This window comes from Rhynchophorus ferrugineus, unplaced genomic scaffold (genome assembly GCF_030347505.1).
Source record: "Rhynchophorus ferrugineus isolate W39M unplaced genomic scaffold, kcgeb_rfMv2 rfM11, whole genome shotgun sequence".
Lineage (NCBI taxonomy): Eukaryota > Metazoa > Arthropoda > Insecta > Coleoptera > Curculionidae > Rhynchophorus > Rhynchophorus ferrugineus.
The window spans coordinates 29528750-29543562 of record NW_027472590.1 but is presented as its reverse complement, the minus strand read 5'-3'; the positions used below and the strand labels follow the sequence as shown (position 1 = coordinate 29543562).

Genomic DNA, 14813 nt, shown 5'->3' with positions numbered 1-14813 from the left:
AATGTATATTATAGCTCCTAGGTTTGGAAGTTATAAATTTAATAGTGATGATTTTCTGTGGGATTGTATGGTAGTAATATGTCACTTTTCACATCAGCAAACCCAGAGATATTACCAGTGGCATCAATATCACTCAAACCCAAAACTCCACCAGCAGAATCGAAAATATTTACATATTTACACTATTTATTTATATGAACTGTTATATAAACGATTGAAAGTGTATTTTAAAAATACCTGTTTGTTTCAACGTATTTTATAGATCCTCAGGTTGCAAGTCATAAATTTAATAGTGAGGATTTTTTCTGGACTTGGTTATGACTAGTTCAGAAATTGAATTCTGTTGCAACTGTGCCTATAGATTATTCGTATGTACCATTATCAGATCTGTAATAACATGTACATTTTCAACTCAGCAACAGCAGAGATATAACCAGTGGCACCAATATCACTCAAACCCAAAATCTCAGAATCTAAAATGTTTAAATATTTACACCATTTATTTATATGAACATACATAGGGTTAAAAAGCATATTCTAAAAATACGTGCTTATTTCAACGTATTGTAAAGCAGCTTAGGTTGGAAGTTATACATGAGGATCTTTTTCTGGGCTTTATGCTAATTATTATTGCAGTAGACCACCCCTATTGTACCTGTGCGTATAGGTTCTCCGTAAGTCCCACCTTCAGATCCTTGTTAAAACGTTTATTTCCACCTCAGCACCAGCAACGACATTACCAATGGCACCAATCTCGTCCGAACCCGAAACACCACCAGCGGAACCGGACCGATACGAAGCGATCTATCAAAAATTGAGGTAAAAAGTGTGGTAGAACCGATGTAACACTAGGTATGTGGAGCACCACGTCCTCGCTCACGTTCAATGCACATGCACCACCCAACAGTGCGGCCTGAGGACTGGGGCGGCGTTAGTGTTGGCGGTGGCGGCCGTGGCGGTCTTCCCAAGTCGGTCGGTATTGATCCGAGGCTACGTTCGGGTTGGCGCGTGTCGCTACTCGATGGCCACGACGGAGTATAATAATTCCGTCGACGGATTGTTTACGTCAGGGGGCGACAGCCGAGGGCGGAATACTAGGACGGCGTGCGGCTCGGCCGGCAAACGTCTTCAGGCACAAACTCCATGTATTAGTAACTAATCATAATGCGGTTAACATTGTTACCGTTTTTATCCGAAAGAAAACTAAAAATAATGTACAAAATGTATTTATTCAAAGTACTGGCCATTTGAATTTCTATATCTTGCCCATCTTGCAGGCAATTCATGGATGCCCTTTGAGCAAAACCATCCATCGAGCCATTTTCTAACTTCTTCGAAATTGGCAAGGTGGTGCTCTGCAAGAGCGTGTCTCATTGATGAGAAAAGTTGATAGTCGAATGGGGCAGGGTCTCGAGAGTACGGTGGGTGTGACAATATGTCCCGTCCAAGTACCTTCAACGCTTCTTTGACCGGTTTTGCTGTATGAGCGCGTTATCGTGCTGTAAAACCACTCTACCGTGTCTTCGGGCCCATTCTGAACGTTTTCGATCAATGCATGGTTCAAGTTGATCATTTGTTGTCGGTAGTGATCACTATTAATCGCTTAAACAGGTTTCAACAGTTCGTAATAACCACGATAATCTGGTCCCACCAAACCAAGCATTGTCTTGCGACCAAAACGATTTGGCCTTGGAGTAGATTGACCGACTTCGCCAGGTGACAACCATGCTTTTTTGTGCTTAGGGTTTTCAAAATAAATCCACTTTTCATCACATTGCCCGTAATCAGTCGCTAATCGTTTCTTGAGTCACATTTAACGCTTCTGCCAATTGTTTTTGAGTTTAGATTAAGTCTTCATCAAGTAACTCTTGCATCTTCAAACTTTTTGTCTACCAGAAAGTTTTTTGGTCTTGCACATAGAAATCACCACTTTTAAATTTTCGAAACCACGCCTCACATGTTCCTAAAGATATAGGATGCCCACCGTAAGTTTCTGCCAGCAAACCATGACTTTCAGTGGCTTTTTTCTTTTGATAAAATAAGAAAAATAATGCGTGCTGCAAATGCACGTTTTCTAGCACGAAACTTAACATATTCAAAGACGTATAAATCTATGACTGTGCTATTTTCGCAAAATATAATATATATAGATTTGAAGCCTGATATAAGTTGAATAAAATAGCATATCTGTCAAATCATAACGTAGCATACTTAAGCCTAGCGAGATCTGTTACAAAAACTGATTATGATTTTCCGGTACACTTGGTATAATTCAAATGGTTTTCTAATGAGCTATATATTGTTAGCGACCTATAATTGGTTCTTTCAGCTTTTTGGAATTACCCTTTCCACCCTTGGCATGGATTACAAAAGGACGCCTTCGAAACGCTCACGACACATACCCGGTATCACCTTGTACAGTTCGCTCTTGTAATACAATACTTCTCTCAATGTTTATGTCTTTACTCCTTGACGAAATGTTTGAAAATCAAACGTCATCATTGACAAAACTCCTGAAAGTCTAGTCTCGCCGAGAGATATGCAGCTCTCAATTAAAGGTTTTTCTTCTAAAATGCCCCAGACCCAGAGGGTATCACAGCAAATCTGAGCAAAATTCTGAAGCTGGATCAAAAGCAAAATTCTGAGCTCGCTATTATCATAAATTCCATAATGAAGCTAAAGCATTTTACCACTGCAGCCTGATCAGCTCTCCGTCTTTCTCAGAAAAAACGATACTGCAGGCTATGAATAGCTTAACAGGTGTAAACCACACAATTGTAATAAAATGGCTATCGTTACTGGTTGGGAAAAATGTTATAGATATAGATAGATAAACGAAGGCGATAGCAGGTTCATCAAGTATTAAAATAAATGTATTTAGACCAAAAATACTCCATTATTGTCGACAACGTTTCACCATTTTCCATCAGTGAGCATAGATGTTAGATTCATCCAACCAGACACTCGCCCACTATTATTAAGTTATTTATTAAACAACTCACATCATAAAGTATAGTGTAATGAGTCTTCTTCATGTGACTGTTATCACATTCGAGTAAAAAAATAAATAATATATGTAAGCATAAATTTAAGTAACAGCTAATATTGATAACGTTAACCTATACTAGTTATGACATAACTTAACAACCAGCTAAACACGCAGCATAGCTTTCATAGTTTGAAAATGCATTTCTAATGACGAACCGAAAGCGTTAAAATTACACAATTTTGATTTACAATTCAATTTATAGATTAGCAGTGCTCAAAACTATTCTATGTTCGGCTGTATAGTTATAGATTTTTTTAATGTATTTTCGTCGATGTCTCTTTCGATTTCTTCTCGTCCGAAATTCTTTCTTTATTCAAAAGAGTGTACTTCCGAGGTGGTCCCATTGGAACCAAATCAGGATCTCTTGGGAGGAAAGGGGGGAAATCGAGGGAAACGCTCAAATTTCAAAAGCACATACCAATTTTTCGCATAATTTTTATCTAAAACAAAGAGATATTAATATATAATGTTATTACTGAGTTGATGTGATGGGAAACACGAAGTAGTTCAGTGGAAAAACGATTCAATTTGCTTTTCAATCACTATAGCATATACACCTCGTAGAAATATTATAGGCAACTGCTTCTATGGTGTAGTGGTTAAAGCGTTTAGCTCCAAAATGGAGGTCGCGGATTCGATTCCGTTAGAACATTTGTCAAAAAATCACCTAGGCTAGTTAGCGGACCCGAGGTTTGAAGGGCTCCTTATTTTCAATCATTGTTTCCTTATTCCTATATTTCCTTATGTATCTTTATTTAGCCTATTCATCGTAATATTAAATAAAATAACTGCGTAATTTATTGAGTAAATATCTAACACTAAAAAGAGGAGGCACCGACATCAAAGTGATGAGTTCGTAGTAGTTAAAATAATATTGTAAATAGATAAATAGGTTTAGGTAGGTATTAAGCTAAATTGTATATAGTAGAATGTAAAATACGTGTAGTAGATATTTTTGATTATTGTTATTTAGTTATTACAACCACTATTATGGACATATTTTATTTTAAAATGTATTTTTGTGTTAAAATTCTACGTTTGATTATTTTTTAATTTTTTAGTGATTTCCTTATTTATTTTTTGAAGTCGGTTCAATTTTTTTTTTTTAATTTTTATTTTATTTGAGTTTGCATTTATTTATAAGTAAAACTGTAAAAATTATCAAGAAAGGGCTTTCGAAATCTAGACATTAACAAGACAAGTGGCAAGACTGGATAAGATTTCTATTGAAAATTAGTAGAATTAGAGTTAGAATATCATAGTTCGAAGCTTGCGTTAAGCAGTAGCTCCAATAGTGGTTAATTCCAATCTAACACTAGATATGCTTAGTGCAATATTAGCTTACAAAATAAGTTATTGCTATTGTTCTGTTGTACTTGCATTAACACCTATTTTTGATAACATCTTTATTAGATATGCTTAGTACAATCTTATTTATAAATGAATTTGTTACTACATTTCATTTGTACTTGGATTAATTCACAAGCAAGACGAGTGCGATATAAATACATCAATATGTATTCCTCAATTAAGAAATTATAATAACTTAAGCTATATTTTACACTAATGGTATACACTTTATTTAAGTTCGTTTGGTTTGGTTCGTTTTAATCTTCTGATTTCCTGCGCGTTGTTCAGTAGTTATATCACTTCCACGTTAGTATGATTTAGTAATCTTCTTTCGTGTTTTTAGGCGAAATCTTGGAAAACTTTACAAATTCATTTGATTTCCAGGTCATAGTACAGTTCTTCGTTGGTTACGTAGCGATAGGCATCGGTAATTAATCGAGGAATTTTGTTTTGGCAGGGTTGGATGAGTAATTGATTTTAATTTTTAGTGCATCCCCATATTTGCATCCCATAGCTCCAAACTGGCTTTATGATTGACTGATAAATCAATCTGTTTGATTTTAGATCAAGTTTACAGTATCTTCCGACAAACCGTATAGTTGTTTTCTATTGGTTCTAATGTGTTTTGCTTTTTATCTAACACGATGCTGTATCAACACCAATGATGTTTCCAATTCAACCTACAGTCGACATGGATTTCGCTGATTCTGCTTGACGAATTAGGCGTCCTTAAAGCGATTTTTTTTTATTACTCGTCGTGAGTCCACAATCTGCCTTATTGGCAATAAATATTTCTTATTTCTATATTATATATACATGGCATGTAGAAAATCACTTCATTAAGCAATCTTCTGTATGAAATATTATCTTAATTAATTAGTCTTATTCTAAAGCTTATTCTAAAGTCTACGTATGTCCAATAATCAGATCAGGTAGTGTTAAACGTTTTAGTCTACGCACTTCACTATCACGTCGCATATTTAGCTGATTAGTGAGTACATTGGGATGCACTGACACTCTTTTCGAAGTACTTAACACAAACACTTTGAATTACACTCGTAGGAATAACAAATGAGCCGATACATTTGATATAATTTTAGTCTCAGTTGTTTCCGTTTAGAGAGTATGTGCTTTCCAGGTTAGGCGTCGATCCAAGTGCATACCAAGATATTTAACATGCTCTGCTTGGGGGAGTTAACGATGATTGATATTCACTGGTGGACATGTTCTTCTACGCAGGGTAAACGTTATATGAGTGGATTTTGTTTCATTGGCTTTAATGCGCCATGTCTTCAACCATAATTGTATTTGCTCAAGGTGGGTTTGTAGGTTTATTGATGCTGTGACTGGATCTTCGTGGGATGCTAAGATTGCTGTATCGTCTGCATATGTTGCCACAGTAGTTATTTTTGTGGTGGGTAGATCAGCCGTATACAGAAGATACAGTACTGGACCCAGTACACTACCTTGCGGAACTACTGAATATATGAGATTTAATTCGGTATGTTCATCGCCTTGATTTACAATAAAATGTCTGTCAGTGAGATACGATTTTAGTAGCTGATAGTCCGGATGAGGGAGAAGTTTCTTTAGTTTAACCTGCAAGCCCGTATGCCATACTTTGTCAAAAGCCTGAGATATGTATAGAAAAGCAGCCGAACAATATCTTTTGGCATTTAGGTCAGCGTTTATTTTGTCTACAAGTCTATGCACTTGTTCTATAGTCCCATGCTTATTGCGAAAGCCAAACTGATGTTTTGGAATAATTTTTCTTTTTTCTATTATATAGTTTAGCTTTTTTATGTATAATTTCTCGAAAACTTTCGAGATTATCGGTAATAAACTTATAGGTCGGTAGGAGGTCACATCTTCTGGTATTTTTCCTGGTTTAAGAATCATTAATATTTTAGCTACTTTCCAGATACTAGGGAAGTAATTAATTCGTAACATAGCATTAAATATAAATGTTAATAGTTTTATACCCTTTTCTGATATTATTTTAAAATTTTGCCAGTAATTAAGTAATAACCAGGAGCTTTTTTAATATTAATCTGTCTCTTTATTGTTTGTTTAACTTTTTTGACCGTTAATTTCTCGTGTGGTAAATCCTCTTGGAATGGCGAATCTAGAAAGCTAGTAATTTTGTTTTCCTCATCTTTATGTAGCTGAGACTGGGAAGGTTTAAAAACATTTTTTAAGTATTTTGAGAAAATGTTGGCCTTCTCTTTATTGCTTCACGCCCAATTATTTTCGTTTGTTTTAATAGGTGAGTTATGCTGCTGGGATCTCCTAAGCTTTTTTGTTGCTTTCCACAACGAATAGTCTGTAGCCTCAGTTGATGTCAAGTTTTCTAGGTATTCTTGAATGCCTTGGTTTTGTTCAATTTGGATTAGTTCCTTTTAAAGCGATATAATTAAGTTTTCGTCATTTCGCCGCAATGCAAAATTGACAGATTAAGCTGTATTTTCCATTTTCTATGTCATTTATTGATTCTCCTCTATTTATGCAACTTGTACTTTTTCTATAGCCGTATGTATACAGATGTGTCTTTTCATAATGACTGTGTCGTTGACAAATATTCAAAGTGCAGTTTTCTTTATTGTTGGGACATCAGCAATGTAGATCAGATACAGTAGTGGTCTCGAGACACTGCTCTGTAAAACTATGGCTGAAACAAGTTTAAATGGTGATAATGCGAAACTGTACATGTCAAGAAAGATCTATTTGTTGACTTGATTCATAAGCTGCTTTCCAGATCGAATAATCTTTCACGTCTAAACTGTGGAGTTTAAAGCCTATTTTACCACAAGAACACAACTTGTGTTACTTCAAAGTATAATATTGTATCAGGTCAAGGCTAACAATTCTCCTCGCTTATTTCCGAGCCGGTACAGTGCAACACTACAACAAACGTTAAACACAACGAAGAATCCCATTTTACATTCTCTCCCAGTACGATTTCCGGATCGATACTTTTTTCATTACGGTATTTCATTTAATGCAACGCTTTACATTACTAACAGTCCATACCAACTCCCACCAGCCTCTCCACCGCGCCCCCTCCCCCTAACCTTTTTCCGCGTCCGTACCGTCGCCCCCTGCCGAGCTTCTTTTAAACCAATTACCGGACAGCATTCGCCCGGGCTGATGGATCCTGTGGGACCCCACCTTTCCCTAACGAGAGGTCAGAACGAATGTTTTTCGTATGCAACGCCATCCACATGGTGGAAATTAGCGTGGCGTGGAAACCGTCGAGAGCTAGGAAATGGGGGGATCGCTGAGGAGGAGGGGTATTGTGACATTTTGTATGTTTGCACGGTTTTTTTTCAACTGACGGTGGATGGGACAACGCCTGGATTATTAGTGCTCTAGGCCATTGAACATTTTACAACAGAAAAATATATTGTGACGCGAATAACAGGTGAATTGAAAAGTCCCCGGCCCACCATAGTAAAACACATTCTTTGGAAATATTTTTTTTATTCAACATAATTCCCTTCCAGGGTGATACACTGATTATAGCGACCTCTAACTTTTCGATATCATTTTTGTAGTACGATGTGTCCTTTGCTTCAAAATAGGCCTCAGTTCCGGCGATCACCTGCTCATTCGACGAAAATTTCTTCCCAGCGAGCATTCTTTTGAGATCTGAGAACAGGAAATAGTCGCTGGGGGTCAGATCTGGAGAATACGGTGGATGAGGAAGCAAGTCGAAGCCCAATTCATGGATTTTTGCCATCGGTTTCACTGACTTGTGACACGATGCATTGTCTTGGTGAAGCAGCACTTTCTTTTTTCTTCAAATGCGACCGCTTTTCGGCGATTTCGTCCTTCAAACGGTCCAATAACGCTATGTAATAGTCGCTGTTGATGGTCCTTCTTTTTTCAAGGTAGTCAATGAAAATTATTCCATGCGCATCCCAAAATACAAGCGTCATAACCTTACCAGCCGACTGTTACGTTTTCCCACGTTTTGGAGCGGGTTCATCGTGTGCAGTCCACTCGGATGACTGTCGATTGGACTTCGGAGTGACAGGATGCAGCCATGTTTCATCCATTGTCACACATCGGGGCAAAAACTTGGGTTTATTATGCTTGATCATCTTCAAACGCTGCTCCGAATCATCAACTGGTCGTTGTTTTTGCTGAAAAGTGAGCTCGCGCAGCACCCACTTTGCACAGAGCTTTCTCATACCCAAATACTCATGAATGATATGATTCAAAATCATTTTGTAGATTTCTTAAATCTTTTCGTCGGTAACAACCTCTTTTGGGAGTCCACTGTGTTCACCGAGTTCGGTGTTCGTTTCACCACATCTAAACTTAGCATACCAATCATTGATGGTTGATTTTCCTGGGGCAGTGTCCGGAAACAACAAGCCAAGTCTTTGCTTCAACTGTATTTTTTCCCTTCAAAAAGCAATATTTTATCAACACGTGAAATTCCATTTTATCAATTTTTTTTACAATAGCAAAAGGTGCTTCACTCAACATGCTATAATTCACAAACTGATGATCCCAGAGCTGTCAAATTTATACACGCATCTTTTGAGTATTAGGGCTAACTAAGAAACATATGGATTTAATTCTAGTAGCGCCATCTATGTGTTAGGACTAGGACTTTTCAATTGACCTGTTATCTCCTTATATAGTTCGATATGAAAATACCTCGTATACAATATTGAATATAACAACAGAGAAATATTCAAAAACTACTTTAACCAAGCTAATGTCATCGACATACTTCTAGCTCGAGTTCGTATTCTCGAACAGAGATGATTAGTTTTAATGAAGATAATATTCGAACGTTTTCTTTTTGCGTAATTCATTATGAGGCCGCAAATAGCATCTCATTACCTACAACTTGTGGTTTAATGCGGTTTAGTAATGTGCATCCTGTAGCTTCGTTTCGTATGCGATGGAGAGAACGAGGTTCCACGTCCGGTTGTCTGCACTATATTTGCGACGATGATGATCGTGAGTGATACGGCACGATTGTGAATTTATTAACATTTAGTGACGTAGATGATGTGGATAAGTATGTAATTGGAATTGGACTGAGTCGGGACAATTTCTGTTTTGAAGAAATGAAAATTTTATTAAAAACGGCGATAAAATTGAATTTGTAACCGTTAGGGTGGTGAAGCATTGGCAACCAAAACGAAACGCTTTGACAGCTGAGAATTTACGATTAGTTGAAATAGAACACTGTCCCCAAAAAACACGTTTTTATTATAGATCAATCACCAAATAGTAAGTAATAAATAAGCACAATCATAACATATAACGGTGGGGCAAAAGTCCCGCTACCATTTTGATTGCGTGCCATCTTAGTTATATGACGTTTATCTCAGTTTTGCTTTAACCATTGTGTTATGTAGACGTGCAAATTTTATTACGATTATGAAGAATAGTATGAAATTATTAAGAATAGTATGATTACGTAAAATTATATTTCACATTTTCTATAAAGAGAACAAATTAATGGGTCCGCTTTATTTGAAGGTATATACAACTGTGAAAGAAAAACCCGACCTATGCGAAAATTTCATCCCAACATAAATTAACAAAATTGGAGAATAACAAAAATAGTTTGTACTCTTTGTTAACAAAATATTTAGGATTTCGAAATGAGATTTTGATTTCATTTGATGTTTGGGGTCAATGCTTTATCTACCCTATACTTGTGATATATCACAAATGGATAATATTACGATGGCTATGTTTGCTGATGATACTGAGATTATAGCTGTCGGAGACAATAGGGAAGAAGCCACACGGAAATTACAACAGGCAAGTGACTATATAAATAACTGGACACAAGCTTAGAAAATAAAAATGAACGAAAGTAAATTTGTGCATCTGCAGTTCACCTATAATCAGACCGTACAAGCACTAATAACATTAAATAATACTATAATACCAAATAGCAACATCTTGGAATGAATCTTGATGGAACGAACTAAAATTGAAATATGGGAAAATGTATTGGCTAATTGGAAGTAAATCACAATTATTAGTACATAATAAATTGCTATTATATAAGCAAATACTGAAACCTATATGGACATACGGAGTTCAATTATGGGGATGTTCTGCAAAGAGTATTAACAGAATACAAACAGAAAAAAGTCCTGAAAAACAAACAGAAAAAAGGGCTGATTACCTACATCGAGACCTTCAGATAACCACAGTTAGTTAAGAAATCAAGAGAATTGTTAATAAGTGTTCCTAATTTAATTTTGTGTATATGTCACAAAATTTTATTATTATATTTGTATTGTTTGGAATCGGCACCGTCTTCAAGCTGATCAGTTAGTAGTAGTTAAAATAATATTGTAAATAGATAAATAGGTTTAGGTAGGTATTAAGCTAAATTGTTTGTATATAGTAGAATATAAAATACGTGTAGTAGACAAAATCAGTTTGTTGTTTATATTTATTTACTTACTACAACGATTATTATGTACATATTTAATTTAAAAACTGTTTTTTGTATTAATAATCTAAATTTGATTAGTTTTTAGTGAGTTCCTTATTTATTTTTTGAAGTCGGTTCAATTTTTTTGATAAAAATATTTATTTTTCGTTTTTTAGTGTTAGATATTTACTCAATAAATTACGCAGTTATTTTATTAATTATTACAATGGATAGCCCAATTAAAAATGCAACCCGTATGAGGGAAAATAGGAATAAAGAAATGATGATAAAAAATAAGGAACGCTTCAGGATCCGGGGTCCGCTACCTGGTTTAGGTTATATGACAAAATTTCCAACCAAACTAGAACAAAAAAAAATTGTCATAAAAAAATGTAAAATTCGTTCCATTATTGATGGAGAAACCGGCGAACGTACATTAAAAAAATAGAAATATTCAGCCATACATAGAACCACCTCATTTTTCGAAGTCGATTAATAACTAAAAGGTTTTCTCTAATGTTTAAGAAATATCTCTAATTTTTCTTGAAAAAATATCGAAAATATATAAAAATATATGGCACCATCTTCAAGCTGATCAGTTAGTAGTAGTTAAAATAATATTGTAAATAAATAAATAGGTTTAGGTAGGTATTAGACTAAATTGTTTGTATATAGTAGAATATAAAATACGTGTAGTAGACAAAATCAGTTTGTTGTTTACATTTATTTACTTAGTACAACGACTATTATGTACATATTTTATTTTAAAACTGTTTTTTGTATTAATAATCTAAATTTGATTAGTTTTTAGTGAGTTCCTTATTTATTTTTTGAAGTCGGTTCAATTTTTTTGATAGAAATATTTATTTTTCCTTTTTTAGTGTTAGATATTTACTCAATAAATTACGCAGTTATTTTATTAATTATCACAATGGATAGCCCAATTAAAAATGCAACCTGTATGAGGGAAAATGGGAATAAAGAAATGATGATAAAAAATAAGGAACGCTTCAGGATCCGGGGTCCGCTACCTAGTTTAGCTGAAATGACGAATTTTCCAACCAAACTAGAACAAAAAAAAGTTGTCACAAAAAAATGTAAAAATCGGTCCATAGTTGACGGAGAAACCGGCGAACGTACATTAAAAAAATAGAAATATTCAGCCACATATAGAACCACCTCATTTTTCGAAGTCGATTAATAACTAAAAGGTTTTTTCTAATGTTTAAGAAATATCTCTAATTTTTCTTGAAAGAATATCGAAAATATATAAAAATATATGGCACCGTCTTCAAGCTGATCAGTTAGTAGTAGTTAAAATAATATTGTAAATAGATAAATAGGTTTAGGTAGGTATTAAGCTAAATTGTTTGTATATAGTAGAATATAAAATACGTGTAGTAGACAAAATCAGTTTGTTGTTTACATTTATTTACTTAGTACAACGACTATTATGTACATATTTTATTTTAAAACTGTTTTTTGTATTAATAATCTAAATTTGATTAGTTTTTAGTGAGTTCCTTATTTATTTTTTGAAGTCGGTTCAATTTTTTTGATAGAAATATTTATTTTTCCTTTTTTAGTGTTAGATATTTACTCAATAAATTAGGCAGTTATTTTATTAATTATCACAATGGATAGCCCAATTAAAAATGCAACCCGTATGAGGGAAAATGGGAATAAAGAAATGATGATAAAAAATAAGGAACGCTTCAGGATCCGGGGTCCGCTACCTAGTTTAGCTGAAATGACGAATTTTCCAACCAAACTAGAACAAAAAAAAGTTGTCACAAAAAAATGTAAAAATCGGTCCATTATCGACGGAGAAACCGGCGAACGTACATTAAAAAAATAGAAATATTCAGCCACATATAGAACCACCTCATTTTTCGAAGTCGATTAATAACTAAAAGGTTTTTTCTAATGTTTAAGAAATATCTCTAATTTTTCTTGAAAAAATATCGAAAATATATAAAAATATATGGCACCGTCTTCAAGCTGATCAGTTAGTAGTAGTTAAAATAATATTGTAAATAGATAAATAGGTTTAGGTAGGTATTAAGCTAAATTGTTTGTATATAGTAGAATATAAAATACGTGTAGTAGACAAAATCAGTTTGTTGTTTATATTTATTTACTTACTACAACGATTATTATGTACATATTTAATTTTAAAACTGTTTTTTGTATTAATAATCTAAATTTGATTAGTTTTTAGTGAGTTCCTTATTTATTTTTTGAAGTCGGTTCAATTTTTTTGATAAAATTATTTATTTTTCCTTTTTTAGTGTTAGATATTTACTCAATAAATTAGGCAGTTATTTTATTAATTATCACAATGGATAGCCCAATTAAAAATGCAACCCGTATGAGGGAAAATGGGAATAAAGAAATGATGATAAAAAATAAGGAACGCTTCAGGATCCGGGGTCCGCTACCTAGTTTAGCTGAAATGACGAATTTTCCAACCAAACTAGAACAAAAAAAAGTTGTCACAAAAAAATGTAAAAATCGGTCCATAGTTGACGGAGAAACCGGCGAACGTACATTAAAAAAATAGAAATATTCAGCCACATATAGAACCACCTCATTTTTCGAAGTCGATTAATAACTAAAAGGTTTTTTCTAATGTTTAAGAAATATCTCTAATTTTTCTTGAAAGAATATCGAAAATATATAAAAATATATGGCACCATCTTCAAGCTGATCAGTTAGTAGTAGTTAAAATAATATTGTAAATAAATAAATAGGTTTAGGTAGGTATTAGACTAAATTGTTTGTATATAGTAGAATATAAAATACGTGTAGTAGACAAAATCAGTTTGTTGTTTATATTTATTTACTTACTACAACGATTATTATGTACATATTTAATTTTAAAACTGTTTTTTGTATTAATAATCTAAATTTGATTAGTTTTTAGTGAGTTCCTTATTTATTTTTTGAAGTCGGTTCAATTTTTTTGATAGAAATATTTATTTTTCCTTTTTTAGTGTTAGATATTTACTCAATAAATTAGGCAGTTATTTTATTAATTATCACAATGGATAGCCCAATTAAAAATGCAACCCGTATGAGGGAAAATGGGAATAAAGAAATGATGATAAAAAATAAGGAACGCTTCAGGATCCGGGGTCCGCTACCTAGTTTAGCTGAAATGACGAATTTTCCAACCAAACTAGAACAAAAAAAAGTTGTCACAAAAAAAATGTAAAAATCGGTCCATTATCGACGGAGAAACCGGCGAACGTACATTAATAAATGGAAATATTCAGCCACACATAGAACCACCTCATTTTTCGAAGTCGATTAATAACTAAAAGGTTTTTTCTAATGTTTAAGAAATATCTCTAATTTTTCTTGAAAAAATATCGAAAATATATAAAAATATATGGCACCGTCTTCAAGCTGATCAGTTAGTAGTAGTTAAAATAATATTGTAAATAGATAAATAGGTTTAGGTAGGTATTAAGCTAAATTGTTTGTATATAGTAGAATATAAAATACGTGTAGTAGACAAAATCAGTTTGTTGTTTATATTTATTTACTTACTACAACGATTATTATGTACATATTTAATTTTAAAACTGTTTTTCGTATTAATAATCTAAATTTGATTAGTTTTTAGTGAGTTCCTTATTTATTTTTTGAAGTCGGTTCAATTTTTTTGATAAAATTATTTATTTTTCCTTTTTTAGTGTTAGATATTTACTCAATAAATTAGGCAGTTATTTTATTAATTATCACAATGGATAGCCCAATTAAAAATGCAACCCGTATGAGGGAAAATGGGAATAAAGAAATGATGATAAAAAATAAGGAACGCTTCAGGATCCGGGGTCCGCTACCTAGTTTAGCTGAAATGACGAATTTTCCAACCAAACTAGAACAAAAAAAAGTTGTTATAAAAAAATGTAAAAATCGGTCCATTATCGACGGAGAAACCGGCGAACGTACATTAATAAATGGAAATATTCAGCCACACATAGA

General features: G+C 33.7%; 1 protein-coding gene across 6 annotated transcripts in view; it reads right to left on the bottom strand.

The window, feature by feature from the left end:
* LOC143205179 (protein turtle) overlaps positions 1-14813 on the bottom strand; it is a 149774-nt gene that overhangs the window by 57253 nt on the left and 77708 nt on the right. The window contains exon 1 of one of the 6 annotated variants that reach the window (XM_076418290.1): positions 656-754. The exons of the other annotated variants lie outside the window; for them this stretch is intronic. The gene's annotated coding sequence lies outside the window, so the exon portion shown is untranslated. Of the gene's footprint in view, positions 1-655; positions 755-14813 lie in introns of those variants that run through there. 6 annotated transcript variants of the gene reach the window in all.